Here is a 20480-nt window from a genome sequence, read left to right on the forward strand (position 1 = left end):
ACTAGAAGAGCCTCAGTGCTGGTGCACCATTAGCCCAAAATGAGCTCAGCAGCCTGTAACTAGACTCCTAATGGAATCAAAATTAGCTCTGATATTCCACAGTGGAGAGAGGAGGAAGTGCAAGTAGCATGTAAAACCCTCATCCAGGGGCCCATACCACCAAGTATTAATACTTGTCCCCAACCTCTCTCCATTCACAGAGTTTTGGAACTCATGACCCTTGCCTAGTGAGTGCTACTTCGTTGATGGTGAGTCCCTCAATCATAACAAAAGGCCAAGTACAGTTCCAAGCACAGTTCCCATAATCAGGGTAATAACAATTTATTCTTCCTGCCCCAATAACAGAGACACTGGGGATTCCACAGCAGCCAAAGTGACCATTTGGGCAGCTATGGCCTCATTCTAGGCGGGGTGGGTGTGCCTATGCAAATGAGATCGGCCCCTGAAGTTCTTTTCCACAACTTGCCACACCTCACCACCAGATGTCAGGAGCTCATCCTGACACTGCTTATAATTATATACTTGCTGGCTGGTATCCATTGGCAAAAGTTGCCTGATTCCCTCATGGACTTGCACAATGTCTTCCTCCCTCCCTCTCCCCAACCCCTCGGCTATTGAATGGTTAAGACATTTAGAATAGCAAGCTTGACTTGAATGTTTGTGTAAATGCAATCACAATAAATAAATAAAAAACCTTCCCATATAAATGTGTGAATTCAAAAATAAAAAATACAGAGTCAGTTTTGCTCTGCATTGAGGCAGTTTTACGCCACACTGTAGATGTAAACCCAACCTAGCCAAACCTTGGAGCTAATCCATGTGTAGGATGACCCTTGGGTGGTGTATCTCTGTGGACATGGTACAGGACTTGATTAGGGAATGCGGTTGGGATGTCCCTGTGCCCTGGTGATCCCCAGCTGAATAGCCCCTTGGAGCTATTGGCAGCTGAAACAAATCAGAGCAGCCCAAGGACTGCTCTAATTTAGGCTGAGGGACCAGACTGCTGCAAAAACAGCCTCAGGATCAGCCGAGTGCAATTGTGGTTTAAAGCCACGTGTGTGCCCTTTTTCCTGAGCTGAGTGATCACTCCTGAGCTACAACCAAGGATCAGAGTTATAGTATATTGATGAGTTGAAAGGCTTTTTATTTCCAAGAGCTGAGTTCAGGACTCTTTTTCTCCTTAAATAGCTGATAACTTATTTATCATCTACGGATGCTTCAGTGTAGCATCATTGCACAAAGAATTACACACCAAACCCTGGACTCCAGTCTTGGCAATTAGGTAAATGAGGAATTGATTGTCAGCTCATTTCTATGAAGTGTCTCTATTTATTAATTTTAAGTATAAGCTCACATTCTGTTAGGCCCATATCCTGTCCCTCCTGCCCCTGTTTCTGCAGGCGAATAGTGTCCAAGAGGCAGCAGGTCTTGTGTGGCTCCACTGTAATGTAATTGCCACAAAGTGAGGATGGGACATGATCACAGAGAGCTAGTTCAGAGCAGTCCATGAGCCAGTGGAACTCAATCCATGCAGCTCAGAGCTGAGTTCCGGGGCAGACGAGGAGATGGGATGTGGTTAGTGGTTCTAAGCCTATCTAGACAGAACAACTTCCTCACCACAACCACAAATACACATGCGGCTATGTCCTTTGCTGCTGTAAATCAGCATAGCTCTACTGATTTCAATGGAGCTGAACTGATTGACACCAGCTGAAGATTGGGCCCAGAAGGAGTAAAGGCTATTGGAACCATGAAGCAGAGCTGTTACTAACCCACAGCTCGGGAAATAGGATCCATCCTTCCAACTCCTTGTCACAGAGTGATTGGCCCCTTTTAAGAGGAGATGGGGCAAGGCCCACCTATGCCATAATTAACTGCTTCTCAGACTTGGGGAGGCGGGGCGGAAGACTAAGGAGGGTCAGGTGATAACTTAATGGATGCCTGGGACTTATAAAAGGGCTGAGTGAGCTCTCTCTGGAAACTAGAACCACAGGGGTTGGGTCCTGTGGAAGGACCGAAGCAAGGGTCTGTAGGAGGCTGGGTACTCTACCCCATAGCTAGAAAGGGGCTGGGAATGGAGCCCAGCAGGCAGGCTGAAGAGAAGCCCTGAAGGGCAGAAGAAACTTTTTGTTTGTTGGAACTTTTTAGCTGGACTTTTGATACCCCAGAAGGGGATGTTGTTTGTGATGATGTGGCTGGATGGCTAAGCCACATCTCCAGCCCAGTCCAATGACTGGAGTGCTGATGAGATCCACCTTGGGGGAAGGAAATTAAGGCAGGGAGTGCTGGCAGTGCTAGGCTCAGCCAGCACAAGAGTGCTTCAAGGCAGCCAAGCTCTATGCCACTTCTGCAGAAAAATTCAAAGCAAAACCCATTTTCTTGGGCTTGATAAAAAGAGAGAGAACTTAGGCATGGATAATTGAACTAAGATCTGAGAAAAGAATTATTAGCACATCTAGTTCATCCCCCTGCCAGGGTAGGATGAGTTTGCGAGCTGAAGCAGTAACCTGTATTTCTCTTTTATAGAGCATTACATTTCACCTTTAATTCAGTGGCAAAAGTGGAGTGCAAACTATACAACAGAGCTGTTTACAAATGCTAGTGAAGCATTTAGATGTGATAGACATGATGAAAAATTCTTTAAATGAGCTGGAACACACACTTAGCTGGGTGATTTCAGAGATGCTAAAACTTTCTCAGAGGCAAGCACGGCACTACTGAAAGATAGGTGCTCAGGGACATGTTCTACACTCATCCCATGCTTCGGGCTCCCTGTGATGATTGAATCCATTCATGCCAATGGCAGTTCTGCTTATGGAACAAATTCAGAAGCTGACCCCGAATAAGCAGATTTACATTAACCTGTTATTTCATCCCAACTCTTCTGCAAATGAGTCAGATGTAGTTAACTCATTGGAAACAAGCTTATTTCAATAAAGCTATTAATATGACCACTTCAGTTTTGGCCCCTGGTGCTATTAATCAGCTTACAAACTGTCCAAAGAGCATAATGCATGATCACATTTATAAATTTAAAATCTTTCTATTTTGTTCACCTCTAAACAGTACATATTCAGAATATGTAACCAGGTCCCTACCAAATTCATGGTCCATTCTGGTCAATCTCACAGCCAGGGAGTTTTAAAAATAATCAATTTCATGTTTTCAGATGTTTACATCTGAAATTTCACAGCTTTGTAACCGTGGGGGTCCCGACCCAAAAGGTGGTCAGTCTTGGGGGGGTCCCATGGCTATTGTAAGGGGTTTGTGGGATTGCCACCTTTACATCTGCCCTGCTGCTGGCAGGAGCATGGCCTTCAGAGCTGGGCAGCCAGACATGAAGGCTGCTGGTCAGACACCCAACTCTAAAGCCAGCACCCCTGCCAGCAACAGCACAGAAGTGAGGGTCGGAGAGTATGGGGGGGTAACCATATGTCCGGTTTTCCCGGCAGTGTCCCGCCCAAATGGGGGCCTGACAGCTGGAGCCACAGCCCCACTGCGCCGGCAGGTGACAGCTGGAGCCATGGCCTCCCCATGCCAGGGGAGTGACAGCTGGAGCTGCCAGCTCCCCATGCTGTGGGGGGTAACAGCTGAAGCCATGGCCTCCCCCTGCCGGGGGGGTGACAGCTGGAGCTGCGGCCTTCCTGCACAGGGTGGGAGACAGCCAGATCCGCAGCCTCCCACCCTGGTCAGGGGACTGACAGCTGGAGCCACAGAGCTTCCTGCAGCCAGGAGAGGTTCCCAGAGGTGGGTCTGACCTGCCCTGGGAGTGGTTCCTGCAGGAGAAGAGAAAGTCCCGTCTCTCCCCAACCCCAGCCAGGACTAGCAGCTGGAGCGCTGTGCAGAGTAGAAGCCCCCGGCTGGGCACCAGATTTCAAGGGGGAGATCAGATTTCACTGTCTATGACATGTTTTTGAAGGCCATGAATTTGGTGGGGCCTTATACATAACATGTTCTTCAGCCAATCTTATCTCTCGGCAGCAAATAGTTACTAATTTGATAGCTGTCATGTAGCATTATTGATTCAGTTAACCACTTTTTCCTTGGTCTAGGACTAAAACTGAAGTATAAAATATTTTCTGTTAAACCTCATGGAAATACAGACCTGCATAAAGTATAAATGTGTCACTTATGCAGACAGATGTTATACTGGCTGCACTAGATAGTGTTTTATTTGCTTTTTCTTATTTGCTTAGTTCTGAAGCTCTTTCTCTCCAACTTTGCCATACCTCCATCTGAGCACAATAGATTGGAAGCTCAGTTTTCAAACTCTGGGTGCTTGAATTTTCCATTTGGGCAGACCCCTGCACCTGCACAAAGCCCCACTGAAGTGAATGGAGCACCTTGTGGGCACAGGGGTCTATCCTCATAGAGCTCATTGAAGAATAAGAGCCTAAAGTGAAGTACATGAATCCATCAGAGCACCCAAAACAGGGGATTGGAGCACTCGAATTTAGCAACCAGGTTAGAAAATTGGCACTGGGCACAATCTTGTGTTAAGTACCCTCAACTCCCATTGTGTTAATAGGGGTTGGAATCAATGGAAGAGGTGCTCAGAACTTTGCAGAACTGGGTCCCAAGTGTCTGGTTAATTTTATTCAGGCATTCAGATTGAGTTTTCTCCAAGATTTACTTTAATTATTTTCAATAACTTTCTCCCCAGGAAAAAAATCCATCAAGATGTCTCTCTTACCCCACCATGTCTTGTGGCAAAAACAAATGAGAAGTAGCAAATCCACAGTATCACAACAAGTAAGATAAATACTGTTATACACACTGAAAACAATTCCAAACAGTTACTAAAGGAACATTCTCAGGTCAGCTTAGGCCCAAAGTACTGGTTTTGTGAAAACAAAGGGAAATCTAGGATCAGTAGAAATAATGCCATGAATATGTTTCCTTCCAATTAAAAATGTGGGTTTAGATTTAAACATTCTCTGGCAATGACTGCAACTCCAACACTGCAGCATTGTGCTAATGCATCAGAGCCAGAAATAAAACTGACCTCTCTATTTTAATTGTAAAAGCTGAAAGCAGAACAAAAAACAAGCCAGGAATATTAATGCTGACAATAGAATCATAGAATATCAGGGTTGGAAGGGACCTCAGGAGGTCATCTAGTCCAGTCCCCTGCTCAGAGCAGGACCAGTCCCCAACTAAATCATCCCAGCCAGGGCTTTGTCAAGCCTGACCTTAAAAACATCTAAGGAAGGAGATTCCACCACCTCCCTAGGTCAAATTAGATTATTAAAAATGATTTAAAAAAACAAACAAAAACCGAAGATTTTATTAATAAGATTTTTAATGTATTATTTTAATCCTGCCAACGTCCCTTTATTTCTTCTGAATGCTTGATTGTAAATCCTGAACGCATAGCAGCGCCACCTGCTGACAGAGGACAACAATTCCGCGATAAATGAAACTAAAGGTTTCAGAGTAACAGCCGTGTTAGTCTGTATTCGCAAAAAGAAAAGGAGTACTTGTGGCACCTTAGAGACTAACCAATTTATTTGAGCATGAGCTTTCGTGATCTACAGCTCACTTCATCGGATGCATACCGTGGAAACTGCAGCAGACTTTATATATACACAGAGAGTATGAAACAATACCTCCTCCCACCCCACTGTCCTGCTGGTAATAGCTTATCTAAAGTGATCATCAGGTTGGGCCATTTCCAGCACAAATCCAGAAAACCTGGATTTGTGCTGGAAATGGCCCAACCTGATGATCACTTTAGATACGCTATTATCAGCAGGACAGTGGGGTGGGAGGAGGTATTGTTTCATATTCTCTGTGTATATATAAAGTCTGCTGCAGTTTCCATGGTATGCATCCGATGAAGTGAGCTGTAGCTCACGAAAGCTCATGCTCAAATAAATTGGTTAGTCTCTAAGGTGCCACAAGTACTCCTTTTCTTTTTGAAACTAAAGGATAAATCCTGGTCCCTTTAAAATCAGTGGGAGATTTGCCATTGATTTCACTGGATGCAATATTTGTCACTGAAGGACAAAGGGCCAAGCCTACACTTAGGCTGAGCGAATCTTTAACAGTTGTCAGTGTGTAGCTCTAAAGCAGGTGTTATCAAAGTTTTTTCACAATGTGGAGCACATCTTATTATAGATACAAGGCCAGCTCCTCAGTTGGTGTAAATCACTGTTGTTCCATTGGAACTATGCTGAATTACACCAGCTGAGGATCCAGCCCCATTCCCATGGTCTAACTCCCCTCCCACACACAGCTGCACATACAGCTTCCCCTTCCATTCACAATTACGCAATATCCCAGTGACGATTACAGGGGAAAGTACTGATGTATTTTTCTGTCTTTATTGCAATAAGAGCCAGATTTTGCCACCCTTTATTCACACTGAGCACTCCTTTACTCTGCAATTACTCCCTTTGCTTTCAGTGTCAATGGTAAATTACTTCCCAACATGATTAAGGGTGGCAGAGTCTCTTTTTTTGAAAAATATTGATCACGCTGGCTGCCTTTTGCTCTTTATTCCATCTGCCGCTCCCATCTGTTCTGTTCCTTTCTCTCCTTTCTCCTCTCTATACGTTTCTCTGCCGTCTGGTCCCTCCTCCGTCTCTCCCACTGCGCGTGTTCACTGATCCCTCTTTTCCCTCTGCTCATGCTGTTCTGCAACTTGGTTGTCTCCTCCTGCTCACCTGGACGTTCTATCCAGGCATCCTTTCCATTTGCTACTTTGGATGTACTACCCAGCAGCCTGGTTCCCTTCTTGCTGTCTCCCCTGGACGTTCTTCTCCCACTGGCAGATTCTGTCCAACTGGCAGCACCTCTGATGCCCTCTTGTTGATGGCTCTGACTGGTGCTTGGCAGCTGCAGTCCTTATGGGCAGCCCCTGTTTTCTCTCCTCCTACTCCTTATTTAGATGTATGAATACAGACAGCCTCTATGCAGGCACCCCAAGGATCTAGGTGCCCTTAACAATCATTTCAAAGCACTGTTAAACTTGAGGGTAAAACTAGAAGCAGCTTCCGCTATCTATATACAGCTGTGCTCAATTAGACTTTCAGCAAAAAATTACCTTTCCCCCAGCTCCACAGACTACAGTGGGAGAGTTCCTAAGCGTGCTGAAATATGGAAATGTTTTCCCAGAGAACTGGCCTTCCAGACTGGAAGGAAAACCAGTTTGCTCCATGGTATAAATTACAACAAGGAGCATTAGAAGGGCAGTGCAGAAGGCATTGCTGACCACATCAATCCTTTTAGGGTAGCACTGAGAGGCAGTTGAGGGAACATGTGTGAAACTGACTGTCCATGGTTGGGGGCAAAGTCTGTGAGACCATCTCCTAATGGGATTGAAAATGACCCACAACTTTCTCCAGGCTCCTTCTCTGCCTGGCTCCCATGCAGCCAAGTTAAATGGGCTCTATTTGCCAGTCACAGTTCCTAGAACCCCCCTTAAAGAGAGGTTCCATTCTGCAGAGGAGAGGTCATACAACTTCACTATCCACTACTGCCCTTCCCCTTTAGACCATGAGCTCCTCAGAGCATGAACTATCCTTAAAGTGTTTGCACAGCACCTACCACCAATGAGCGCTGTTGCAAATAGATAATAATAATAATACCCTAATACTGAGCAGATTCTCTACAGGACTGGGTGCAAGGGAGGATGTGTTTTCCTCCCAGTCCTGCCCTTTGCCTTCCATCTCCTGCCACCTGCTTGCTCCATCCCAGTTCCCCACTCATGGATCCCCAGCCGTATGGGATGCCCTCCACAGGTATGGGGAAGGGCGGCACAGTTCCTCAGAGACAGCTAATCCATAGCTCCCACTCAAGAAAATGGGTAGGACCCCACACAAAAGATCACTCGTAGGTGCGAATCCACAGGGCACAATCTGTGCCTTGTATAGTAACTTGCATTTTGCCTGGAGCAAATTGTTATCACTGACATGAAAACAAGTTTTTATCATGCAAAACCTGAAAGCCCCTAGACCAGTGGTTCTTAAATTAGGGGCGCCACTTGTTCAGGGAAAGCCCCTGGCGGGCTGGTTTGTTTACCTGCTGCGTCCGCAGGTTCGGTCAATCACAGCTCCCACTGGTTGCGGTTCGCCGCTCCAGACCAATGGGGGCTGCCGGAAGGGCGGCCAGCACATCCCTCGGCCCGCGCTGGCATTGGCCTGGAGCAGTGAACCGCGGCCACTGGGAGCTGTGATCTGCTGAACCTGCGGACGCGGCAGGTAAACAAACCAGCCAGCCAGGGGCTTTCCCCAAACAAGCGGCACCCCTAGTTTGAGAACCACTGACCTAGGTGAAAGGAGACAAACACAAGTGATGGGCTGCAACCAGTGGGTGAAGGATATGACCTTTTATAAAAGGGACATCTGATGGCTGTTATAGAAAAGCCATCAGAAGAAAAATTACTGTGTACTTAAGGGAAAAACAAACAAACCAACAAAAAACAACCCTGCAAAGGTAATATTGGGAGCCTGGTTCTCCCAACACCTATGGTAGCTTTATACTGATGTAACTCTGTTTATTCAGCGTTAGAAGAGAATCAGGCTCTCAGAATTGAATATAAATCCATTGAACCAAGAAAGAAATATAAGACTATAAGGTTCCATCACTCTCACTGAGCCCTAGTGGACCTAAAGATTCCCCTTATAATCCAAACCTTATTAGCCAACTTTTTTATTGGAAATCTTTCTTTCTTTGAATCAATCTGGATTTTGCAATTTTTCATATCAATGAACTGGTGACCAATTGGCATCACCCACATGGGGATTTCTTTACTTATTCTTTCTGTTGGATCAACCACTACAGAGTGACCTGATCACAGAGAGAGAGGCACGCACAAAGACAGTCCAGTTCATTACACAAGGGCCAAACCATCCCTTATGTGGATTATTCTCACATAAGGAACAAGAAAGCCCACTCATAGAATTTCCACCTGATCCTTCTGTCAGGCCATGAGGGACACCCCTGGGGAATAGACAAGGGCCTCTGGCCCATCCAGAAGCAAAAGGGAATATTTGGCCCCAAATCTCAGTATTTAAAAATGAATCAACACAAAATAACAGCAACATAACCCAAGACATTTCTGGTCAAAGAACAGCAAAGTATTAAAACACCATGGCAGCCCTAGTGGTGGACTGGGACTCAGGAAACCTGGGTTGTATTTCTTGCTTGGCCACTGGCCTGCTGAGTAATCTTGAGAAAGTCATGTCACCACTCTGTGCCTCAATTTCCCCATTTATGAAATGGGAATAATATGCTGATCTCCTTTGTAAGGAGCTTTGAGATCTACTGACGAAACATGCTGTATAACACATGCTGTGTTACCCTAACCCTAACCTCCGGAAATATACGGATCTGTTAACCTGAGCTTCATCTACAGTGGAGTTTTGGTGAAAATCTCCCATTGTTGCTGCAGTGTCAGTGCAGTTCCGCAGCAGGAGAGCTAGAGTAGATCAGCAGCCAATTACTGAGTCACCTACACCCTCTCTGAAGAGAGTTCGACGGCATGGTGGTTAAAATGCTGTTCATGGGTACACACGAACGCTCGCCAGTTGCAAGCCCTAGCGTTACAGCGTTGGTGGGAGATTTTCACAGAAGCTTCAGTGTAGACACAGCCTCAGTGATGATAAGCATCTGATATTGATGGTACCCATAAAAAAGTCATTGATTGTTACAAAGCTAAATCTATTGTTTTCCCAAGATTCAGCTGTACTCTAGAGCAGTGGTTCTCAAACTAGGGGCGCCGCTTGTTCGGAAAAAGCCCCTCGTGGGCCAGGCTGGTTTGTTTACCTGCCGCTTCCACAGGTTTGGCCGATCGTGGCTCCCACTGGCTGCGGTTCGCCGCTCCAGGCCAATGGGGGCTGTGGGAAGCAGCGCGGGCTGAGGATGTGCTGGCCGCCCTTCCCGCAGCCCCCATTGGTTTGGAGCGGCGAACCGCAGCCCTTGGGAGCTGCGATCGGCCAAACCTGTGGACGCGGCAGGTAAACAAACCAGCCTGGCCCGCCAGGGGCTTTCCCCGATCGAGCGGCACCCCTAGTTTGAGAACCATTGCTCTAGAAGCCTCAGCAAAATAAATAAACACATATATACTTAAAGTCCATCCTTGACTCCAGTGCTTCTCTCCTGTACTGATACTCTCAACTGAAAAGGTCCTGTCTCTAATACTGATACTAACAGGTCCTGCTTTTAGGTCAGGATTACCTGCTATCCAAATATTCACAGGACAATTTGGATCAATAATGAGCTCTTCTGGCCTAGGGTCTAGGCTATTCTCAAGATCAGGTCCCTTAGACAGTTCAAAATTAATTTTGGGCTTCATCATGTTGCAAAACTCACCTTCATAATCATCACTTTTTCCACGCGTACCTTGATGCTGTAATAGCATTTTAAAAGCATTAATGAATTAGGTCTTGCAACACTCCTGTGAGGTAGGTGGTATCATCCCTATTTTAGACCTGGAGACTGAGACACAGAACAGCGAAGTGGCTCACCCAAGGTTATGCAGAAAGTCTTTTGCAGAGCTAGGAATAAGACCCAAGAGTCTTGACACTCAGTTCCCGATACTACACATCAGAAAATGCCGCCACATAATACTGGCATTGTGGCACTGTCATGCACTGGTATGCCAGCATTACCAGCAGGTGCACATGTTGCAATGCAGTTGTTTCTCACAGAGTAAATACAGATACATGAACATGGGGTGATAACGGCCAAAAAAGGGGGAAACACTGGAGTAAAACCACAATTTTAAAACGCTCACAAAGCAGGAGTTAAAATGTAGGAAAGATATGTATGCTATTCAATTAGTCCTGCTCTTTGTGCTAGATTGTTGTCACTTCCCACACAGCAGCTTTCTCACCCAGATAAATTTTGACACAATGAAGAGCAGAGTACTAACTTGTGATTCCATGGTAAATTTCGCTTTTTTCTCATTCCCTACAAATATTACTGCTTAATTTATTTGAAATATTATTATGTTATATTATCATGGAAATCCTCTTCTATATCTGTTCTGTATACTGGGAAATTTTTAAAATTAAGATCCAAGATCAATCCTACTGAAGACAATGGCATTACTCACATGCTTGAAGTTAAGCACATAAGTTTCTGCAGGATTGGGCTCTAAGGGTAAAATTCACTTCTCAGATCCACTCTACTTTGATATTCTGCTCTTCCTCTATGAGTGGATCTTGCGCTGACAGAGTATGGAGAACATGACATGTACAGAGAGGAGAAGTTTTGCTTTCTGTACCTGGGGCTTGAATCTGTGTTTATTGTGCACTCAAAACTCCCACTGACTTCCTTGGAAGTTATGAGTCTATAGGACTGCACGTACAGGCTCTTCATAATATTACTTCCAAAAAACTATATAAAGAAAATATTAAGATTGCAAAGTATAGCACTGAAAAATGAGGAAATGCCAGAATTAACATGTCTATACAACCTGAATTGTTGTCTTTATGCTCATGCATTCTTATACAGCCTCCCTGTTCTGAGTTCCTGTTCATGGTGCCACACCAGCTCCTGACTCTTGGGAGGAACAAAGCAGGAAAACTCCAGCTGAGCCCCTGCAACCTGGGCTGGAGCATGTTCGATGTAGGTGGAATCTTTGGAGAATTTAGCTGCTGAACGCTAAAAAGTATCTACTGAAAATGTGCAAGCTGAGATGTTTCAGGGGCTCATAACTTGGCTAACTTTGGGCATGTGTTCACGGGAATGGCAAAAGGACATCCCTGTCACTTGGGAAATTTCAAGTCCCTACTCCAAATGATGGAGGCACTAAAGCTTCTCAATAAAACTGTCATAAGAACTTTTTAACATGCGTGAAACAACGTGTTTCCCCCAACCTCATTCTGAGAAACAGCTGAATCACTTTTGCTGAAATTTCCCCGAAGTATTCAGCCTGAGGCAGACACCAGGCAAGGAAAACTTCAGCCTGAACAGCTAAATCTGGCAAAGTTATAAGGAGCCGCCAACAGGTTCTTATAATGGGACAGATCAGGCACCCTTAAACTGTACCTGTTGCTACCTCTGCTACCATAACCACAAAATATTTACAGAGAAAAAAATTTACTGAAGCAGAGAATGACTGAGGAAATTTGGTAAGCCTAACAATTATGAACTAGATCTTCCCTTCTGAATTAGCAGACACCTCTAGTTCTTGACTGCTGGATCCAGACAACAATATATCCAGTGCATAGCCCTTCCCCTGAGCCTCTTCTTGCCAAGCTATGTGACGCTTAACAAACATTAATGAAGCTTTGTAACACCCTTACAAGACATGGTGTGATATTATCTCCATCTTACAATTCACTAAATGGAGACAAAGAGAATTCTCTTTGACAAGTAAAAATGCTTAGTTTTAAAGCCCCTCTGAGACACAGTGAGAAGAGCAGAATCTAGCTAGTTTGCACATTTTATAATTCACACAAAACAAATGTGATCTCTCCCCCGTTCTCTGCAAAGATTTAATAGCACCATAGTGAAGTCTCATTTCCCTTTTACTGAATATATTACAGGATACTTAGTACAATGTGGCAGATCCTGCAGCCCATTTTCATGGGTGCAAATAGTCCTTATTCATACAAGTAGTCCTCAAAGGAACTACACAGTAAGTAAGAGTTGCAGGAATGAGCCCATTATGAAGTACTATACAGTATTCTCCTAAATAATTAAGCCACATAGATAAAAAATAAATGAACAAAACACTTTTTGTGATCCAGTCCCTTGGCCTGTTTTGTGTTGTGTCTGTTTCATTACTAATTTGCAAAATTCACTCATTCATGATAAGTCCTCCAGTCATTAAAGCCAAATAGCGAGGTTCCACTGTATTAGATAAGTAACCCCATGCACCAGCACAGTGTAAGTGTGAAGAGGGAAATGCATGAGTCTATGAAATGGGAAGGCATTGACAGAAAATGGATATACATCACTTTTTTCACTAGCATATTCCCATGAATTTCAATGGAGTTAGTCCTGAGATTATGCAAGTCCATGTGAGGGGAGAATCAGGCTCTACGACGACTTTCTGGAGAGCTGAATTTCCATTATTCTGGTTTACACAGCATCAGGAAAAAAAGGTTCCTCTGGAAAGAGATGAGAATTTATCTGAAATGTTCCCCTTCCCTTATTGATCAAGGGCAAATTTTAAGGGCCATATTCTGAGCTCAGTTAAACAAGGAGAAATGCAGTGACTTTTGCCAAGAATCAAGGCACTTAAAAGCACCATCTTGCCAACAGGCAACTTCATAAGTGCTGGAACTAGAGATGCAGCACCCCCAGGCTTGAAGTCGTTTCCATTATATACAGGGTTCACAGTTTGGTTCAATGGCTCTCGGCACCCCCACTAGAAAAACTGCTCCAGCACCTCTGCGCATAGGAAGTGCTGAGGGAACAATTTGTACAGTGGGGGTGCCGAGAGCTATTGAACCAAACTGTAAACTCTGTATATGATAAAAAGGAAAGGAGTACTTGTGGCACCTTAGAGACTAACAAATTTATTTGAGCATAAGCTTTCGTGAGCTTGAAGTGAGCTGTAGCTCACGAAAGCTTATGCTCAAAAAAATTTGTTAGTCTCTAAGGTGCCACAAGTACTCCTTTTCTTTTTGTGAATACAGACTAACACGGCTGCTACTCTGAAATCTGTATATGATGGAAACCACAGCAGCACCCCTAGTTCCAGCACCTATGCACCCAGGGGTGGGATGGGGAGGTATCTCCTCTCAGCAGAGCCCACAGAGGAGTGGAATAGAGTCTCCCTTTAGCAGGCGGTTGGGAGTGGGGATGTTTCTCCTCTCAGCAGGGCACACACAGAGGAGTGGGATGAGATAGAATCTCCCCTCAGCAGGGCACACAGATGGGGATGGTGTGACCTTTCTCGCGCTCTCCCCCAGCCCGCCCAGCTCCGTGAGCTTTGTGGCGCCGCGCCGCGGCGGAAGCCGGTGGGCGGGGCGGCGGCGGCTCTTCCGGCGGCTCGCTGGCTGCCTGCGCCCCGGCCCCGCTGCTGCCTCCCCCACTCGCTGCCGCTCTCGGCGCCTCCATCCTGGTACTTCAGAGTCTCCATCCTGGTTTCTCAAGTGCCCGGACCCAAAACAGGAAGTAAGTGCGAGGGGACCCGCGGGCTGCCGGGGCCGGGAGCAGCCGGCCGCAGGGCGCGGCGGGAGAGCCCGGTGGCGGGGCGGCAGCGGGGGGCGGCGCAGCCCCTTCCTCTCACCGACGGCTGGCGGGGATAGGGAGCGGGGCTCGCAGCGGCCTCAGCTGCTGCCGCCGCCGCCGCCGCCGCCGCCGGGCGAGAAGAAGCCGCGGAGACAGGAAAATGGCGTCGGAGCTCGAATGGGACCAAATGGCGGCGCTGCCGGGCGGGGAGCAGCGGGAGCCTGGCCGGGGGGCAGAGGCGGCTTCTTCCCCCACAGCGCCCCCCCTGAACCAAGGGGTGTGGGGGAGCAGCCCCCCCCCGGGGCTGTAACTCCTCGCCAGGAGGGCGGAGCTGGTGCACGTGTGGGCGTGATTGTCACCGGGCGTGGGGGCGTTATTATTGCAACAAAACAGTGAAAATGGCAAAGCAGGTGAAATATAAAATGAAAAATGCGAAGTGGTTTTTTAAAACGTATGGTACTGAAAGCGCCCCAGAGGAGACTCGTGGTGCGGGGGAGAAGGCGCTTACGGATTATTGTTTGCGCTTTCGGAAAAAAAAATTATTTTTTTTTTTGCTTTTTTCCCAGATTTTTAAACTCGTGTCTTTAAATGTTAAAAGCCCGGCTGCAAAGCATGAGTAACATTTCTTCTTTCCTGGGTCTGGTGTTTTATTCTGATAGGTGATATGATTGGGGGTTATTCTGGCAGTAGGTGTTACAGTAGGTTTCTGAAAGAGGAAATCTACAAAGAGTGAGGATTTTCACTTAAATATGGAAAATTGCCAGAACTTATTTTTTCAACTAACTTGATAATTATGCTTTAGCCATACAACCGAATGCATCCTGTTAGGAGAACACATGTATCCCTGTTTTATGTAAATGATTGTGCTTTGTTCTAGTTGTGTAATGAGTTCTGGCTATGATGATGCATAATCAATATGCTTATGGTAAATGCAAATATATCCCTCACACCATGTCTCATTAAGCAATTCAGAGAAAGTACAGCAAAGTATATGTGTACACTGACTGAGAGAGTTACTGAAATTTTAGTTCCCAGTTAGAAGTAGAAATAGAGCATTGACATAACCTGACAAAGGTTATTTGTTGACAAACTTACAGACAGTGTAATGTGTAGTTTGATACATTGACAATATTTCAGGTAATAAGCATCTTACAAACATGAAAGATGTAGTGAAGTGCCTTCATAATGAAGTTAAAAGATACAGTTTGACAATGACTTCGCCATGTAGATGAAGACAACTGTAAGGAAAACAAAACACTGGAGTTTGTATGTGTTAGGGGTCCGCAGCCTTTCAGAACTGAATGCATCCAATGAAGTGAGCTGTAGCTCACGAAAGCTTATGCTCAAATAAATTGGTTAGTCTCTAAGGTCCCACTAGTACTCCTTTTCTTTTTGCGAATACAGACTAACACGGCTGTTACTCAGAAACCTTTCAGAATTGGTGTGCCAAGTCTTCATTTATTCACTCTTATTTAAGGTTTCACGTGCCAGTAATGCATTTCAGTGTTTTTAGAAGGTCTCTTTCTATAAGTCCATAATATATAACTAAACTATTTTTGTATGTCAAGTAAATAAGGTTTTTAAAATGTTTAAGAAACTTCATTTAAAATTAAATTAAAATGCAGAGCCCCCCGGATCGGGCAGCATGAGTGCCACTGAAAATCAGCTCGCATGCCACCTTCGGCACACGTGCCGTAGGTTGCCTACCCCTGGTATATGCCATCTGAACATTGACTGAACTTTATAAATATAGGTTTCAGAGTAGCACCGTGTTAGTCTGTATTTGCAAAATGAACAGAGTACTTGTGGCACCTTAGAGACTAACAAATTTGTTAGTCTCTAAGGTGCCACAAGTACTCTGTTCTTTTTATACAAAGAAGAAAGGGTTTTTATATTTAAACATTTGTGTAGTCAAAATCAAATTCTTTAGAGTTGGTACTGTAAATAATAGGAGTATCAGCTGAATCAGTAATATCCCACAGAGGTGTGGATCTTGCAGCAGTTATCAGGGCTGAAACCTGAAACTGGCTCCTTGCAGAGACAGTTGTAGGATCGGGGCTGAAATATTAACCATTTGTGTCAATACTTCAACATAGGTCACAGCACTCTTCTTTATAGAAGTTAATTTGTATGTTCAGCTATGCCTCTCAAAGCATCAGAGCTGTGGCTTTCCATTATCATAATTACAGTAGGTATAATACTGAACAACTTTTCATATTTGCTAGTGTATTATGAAATGTTAATGTATCTAAAGGTGAAGAGACAATTTTGAACATTAATAAAGAGTTGTAATTGAAATACTTTTTCTTTAGTGTTTGTTAGTGTATACCAATCTATCAAGCTTTTCTTCACACCTATCCCGGTAGTATTTGAGAGCCTCAGAAATGGCCAGTGGTCCAATTTTCCATTGTTCTATAGGATGGATGAAGGCATGCTCTCTGCTTCATATTGCAATGGTTGGCTAAAACTGTGTACTGGCACACCAGTACATCTGGAATACCTCATAAACTATTGGTCTGACCCAATATGGTCACTCTTATCTAGCCCAGTATCCTGTCTTTCGACAGCGGCCAATGATTTTGTTGGGGATTGGTCCTGCTTTGAGCAGGGGTTTGGACTAGATGACCTCCTGAGGTCCCTTCCAAACCTGATATTCTATGATTCTGTGAATACCAGGTGCTTTAGAGGGAATGAACGGAACAGGTAATCATCAAGTGATATGTTCCCTGTCACCCATTTCCCAGCTTTTGGCACCATCCCTGCCATCCTGGGTAATAGCCATTAATGGAACTTTTTTGAACCCTATTATAGTCTTGGCCTTCACAACATCCTCAGGCAAAGAGATCCACAGGTTGACTGTGTGTCTGAAGAAATATTTCCTTTTGTTTGTTTGAAACCTGCTGCCTATTAATTTCATTTGGTGACCCCTAGTTTTTGTGTTAGGAAAAGGAGTAAATAACACTTTCTTATTTACTTTCTCCACACCAGTCATGATTGTGCAGACCTGTACTATATCCCCCCTTAGTTGTCTCTTTTCCAAGCTGAAAAGTCCCAGTCTTGTTAATCTCTCCTCATATTGATAATTAATCTCTCCTTGTTCCTCCTTTGACTTCATGAAGTTGTCAATTTTATGCTGGTGTAAATGAGAACAGTTTGTCTCAAGATGTGTCTACTATACCTTCTATCTCTGTGATAACCCATCTGTATAAATGTTTGTTATAAATGCTGCTTTTGAACTCGGTCGATTTCATTTCAAATCATTTAAAATAAATCATGACATATAGAGTGAATTTCCATAGAAAACCTCTTACATGGAATCTCTGTGTTTGGGCTGACACCCCCCCCCCCAACATTCCCCCCACTTTTGCAGCTATTTAAGAAGATTTCTTTGTGACAGATTTTTTTGAATCTGAAATACTTAACTGCTGGGTCTAATTTTGCTGTTACTGCACCATATGCTATTTGGACAACCAGAAGCGGCCATTGTGAGCAAGAAGTCATCTTGTTTATGTAGTAGTTTTTATAAATGTGTGCCAGGTGACCAGTGAAAACTGCTGATTATGATTGCATATGTATTTATTAACTTATTGACTTTTTAATGAGAACACATTCAGAACACATCAAAAGAGTTGATATAGCTTTAAAGTACAAGATATTGTAGGTTGTGTTATAATTAGGGCTGTCGATTAATCGCAGTTAACCCATGCAATTAAAAAAAATAATCATGATTAATCGCAGTTTTAATTGAAATGCTAAACAATAAAATACCAATTGAAATGTGTTTAAATAGTTTTGGATGTTTTTCTACATGTTCAAATATATCTATTTCAATTACAACACAGAATGCAAAGTGTATGATGCTCACTTTCTATTTTTATTACAAATATTTGCACTGTTAAAATGATAAAAGAAATAGTATTTTTCAGTTCACCTCAGACAAGTACTGTAATGCGCTCTCTAGCGTGAAAGTGCAACTTATAAATGTAAATTTATTTTGTTACATAACTCCACTCAAAAACAAAACAATGTAAAACTTTAGAGCCTATAAGTCCACTCAGTCATACTTCTTATTTAGCGAATCACTAAGAGAAACAAGTTTGTTTATGTTTACAGAAAATAATGCTGCCTGCTTCTTATTTACAATATCACCTGAAAGTGAGAACAGGTGTTCACATGGCACTGTTGTAGCTGGCATTGCAAGGTATTTATGTGCCAGATATGCTAAACATTCGTATGCCTCTTCATGCTTTGGCTACCGTTCCAGAGGACGTGCTTCCATACTGATGATGCGCGTTAAAAAAATAATGCATTAATTAAATTTGTGGAGAATTGTATGTCTCCTAGTCTGGTTTACCCCCATTCTGCCATATATTTCATGTTAAAGCAGTCTCAGATGACAACCCAGCACATCTTTGTTTAGGAACACTTTCACTGCAGATTTGACAAAACACAAAGAAGGAACCAATGTGAGATTTCTAAAGATAGCTACAGCATTCAACCTAAGGTTTAAGAAGCTGAAGTGGCTTCCAAAATCTGAGAGGGATAAGGTGTGGAGCATGCTTTCAAAAGTTTTAAAAGAGCAACCCTTTGATGTGGAAACCACAGAACCCAAATCACCACTAAAGAATATCAACCTTCTGCTTGTGGCGTCTCCCTCAGATGATGAAAATGAACATGCATCTGTCTGCTCTGGATCATTATCAAGCAGAACTCATCATCAGCATGGACGCGTGTCCTCTGTAATGGTGGTTGAAGCATGAGGGGACATCTGAATCTTTAGCACTTCTGACACGAAAAATATCTTGCGATACCGGCTACAACAACACCATGGGAATGCTTGTGACCTTGTAAACAAGAAGCACACAGCATTATCTCCTGCAAATGTAAACAAACTTGTTTGTCTGAGCTATTAGCTGAACAAGAAGTAGGACTAAGTGGACTTGTAGGCTATAAACTTTTACATTAATGCAGTTTTTTTTTTACATGATTCAACATTTGTAAGTTCAACTTTAATGAAAGAGATTGTACTACAGTACTTGTATTAGGTGAATTGAAAAATACCATTTCTCTACTATTTCTCTACAGTGGGCACTGCACACTTAGTATTCTGTATTGTAATTGAAATCAATATATTTGAAAATGTACAGAACATCCAAAAATATTTAAATAAATGGTATTATATTATTGTTTAACAATGTGATTAATCGCATGATTAATTTTTTTTAATCTCTTGACAGCCCTAGTTAAATGTCGGTTACAATGGTGATAGCCTTGAATAACTACACTGATGTCCTATCGATTCGAATGTAGTTGCTCCAGTTTAATTTTACTGTATCTAATAGCATCTTGTAGCAAAAAATCAAACTTTAAAAAGAAATACATTTTTACCCAGTGAAATTAGCAGTGTGGATCCATTGAAAAAGGACCCATTTGTGGCACTTGACGGGAGGACTAGATCTGAAATCAAGTTAGTAGGTAGAGGGCTATTGCCACTGCTTTGTTCATTTCCTGATGATTAAAAGGTCATATTTCTTAAATTTAGTTCAGAGTAAGCATTAGATCCAATAATGAGTGTATAAAAACAGTTTCCGCGGAACTTGCTGTTGTCCCCAGTACAGTTACGTGGTGAAATCTCATGACTGACAGCACTATAGAACTTTTGTTACTGAAAATCACAATTCTCAATTCTGATGACTTAATGTAAAATCAGCTTTGTCAGAGATTAGGTGAACCTACTGTACACCCCGTAATTTTCTGAAACAGGTTTACATTACTGCACTATGTAGTTTCAGTGGACTAGCTGCTATGAACAATAATGCCTGAATCTTTACTATCCATATTAAGAAAAAAAATATTAAAACAGTCTGCCCATAAGCATTGTTTAACCCACACAATATGTTCGGTTTCATAGAGAACTGTTTAAATCCCATATAATTTTTAATTTGCAGCTAAGATTGTTCAGGTGCACTTCTTAACAAAGCAATCCGTAAAATCTAGGAAATCACTTATTTAGGTAAAATTAGGATCCAAACCATTCACATGCTATCTATCGTCACAACCACTCATAATAAATATTCGTACTATTCCCCTTTATCCACCCAACATTATATTATCTTCTAGTACAAACCTACACCCTTCCACATAGCACACAAAATCAAACACAGTATGTACTCACATTTCTTAAGTTTGTTTATGGAAGATGCATAAAAGGATGAGCAGGGTAGCAAACTGTATGAGAGACTAAAAAAGATGATGTTTTGGAGATGGAGAAATTGTATGTTGGTAATGTCAAAATTGTAGATTATCAGAAATAATTATAGGGCCATGACTGTTTGTGCGTTTGA

General features: G+C 43.3%; 1 protein-coding gene across 2 annotated transcripts in view; it reads left to right on the forward strand.

Moving 5' to 3' along the window:
* The first annotated feature begins 13944 nt into the window (after positions 1-13944).
* Positions 13945-20480, forward strand: part of DMTF1 (cyclin D binding myb like transcription factor 1) — a 56103-nt gene continuing 49567 nt past the window's right edge. For both annotated transcript variants that reach the window (XM_077836203.1, XM_077836211.1), the window contains exon 1: positions 13945-14079. The gene's annotated coding sequence lies outside the window, so the exon portion shown is untranslated. The remainder of the gene's footprint in view (positions 14080-20480) is intronic.

This window comes from Eretmochelys imbricata, chromosome 1, assembly GCF_965152235.1.
Source record: "Eretmochelys imbricata isolate rEreImb1 chromosome 1, rEreImb1.hap1, whole genome shotgun sequence".
NCBI classification, from domain to species: Eukaryota; Metazoa; Chordata; order Testudines; family Cheloniidae; genus Eretmochelys; species Eretmochelys imbricata.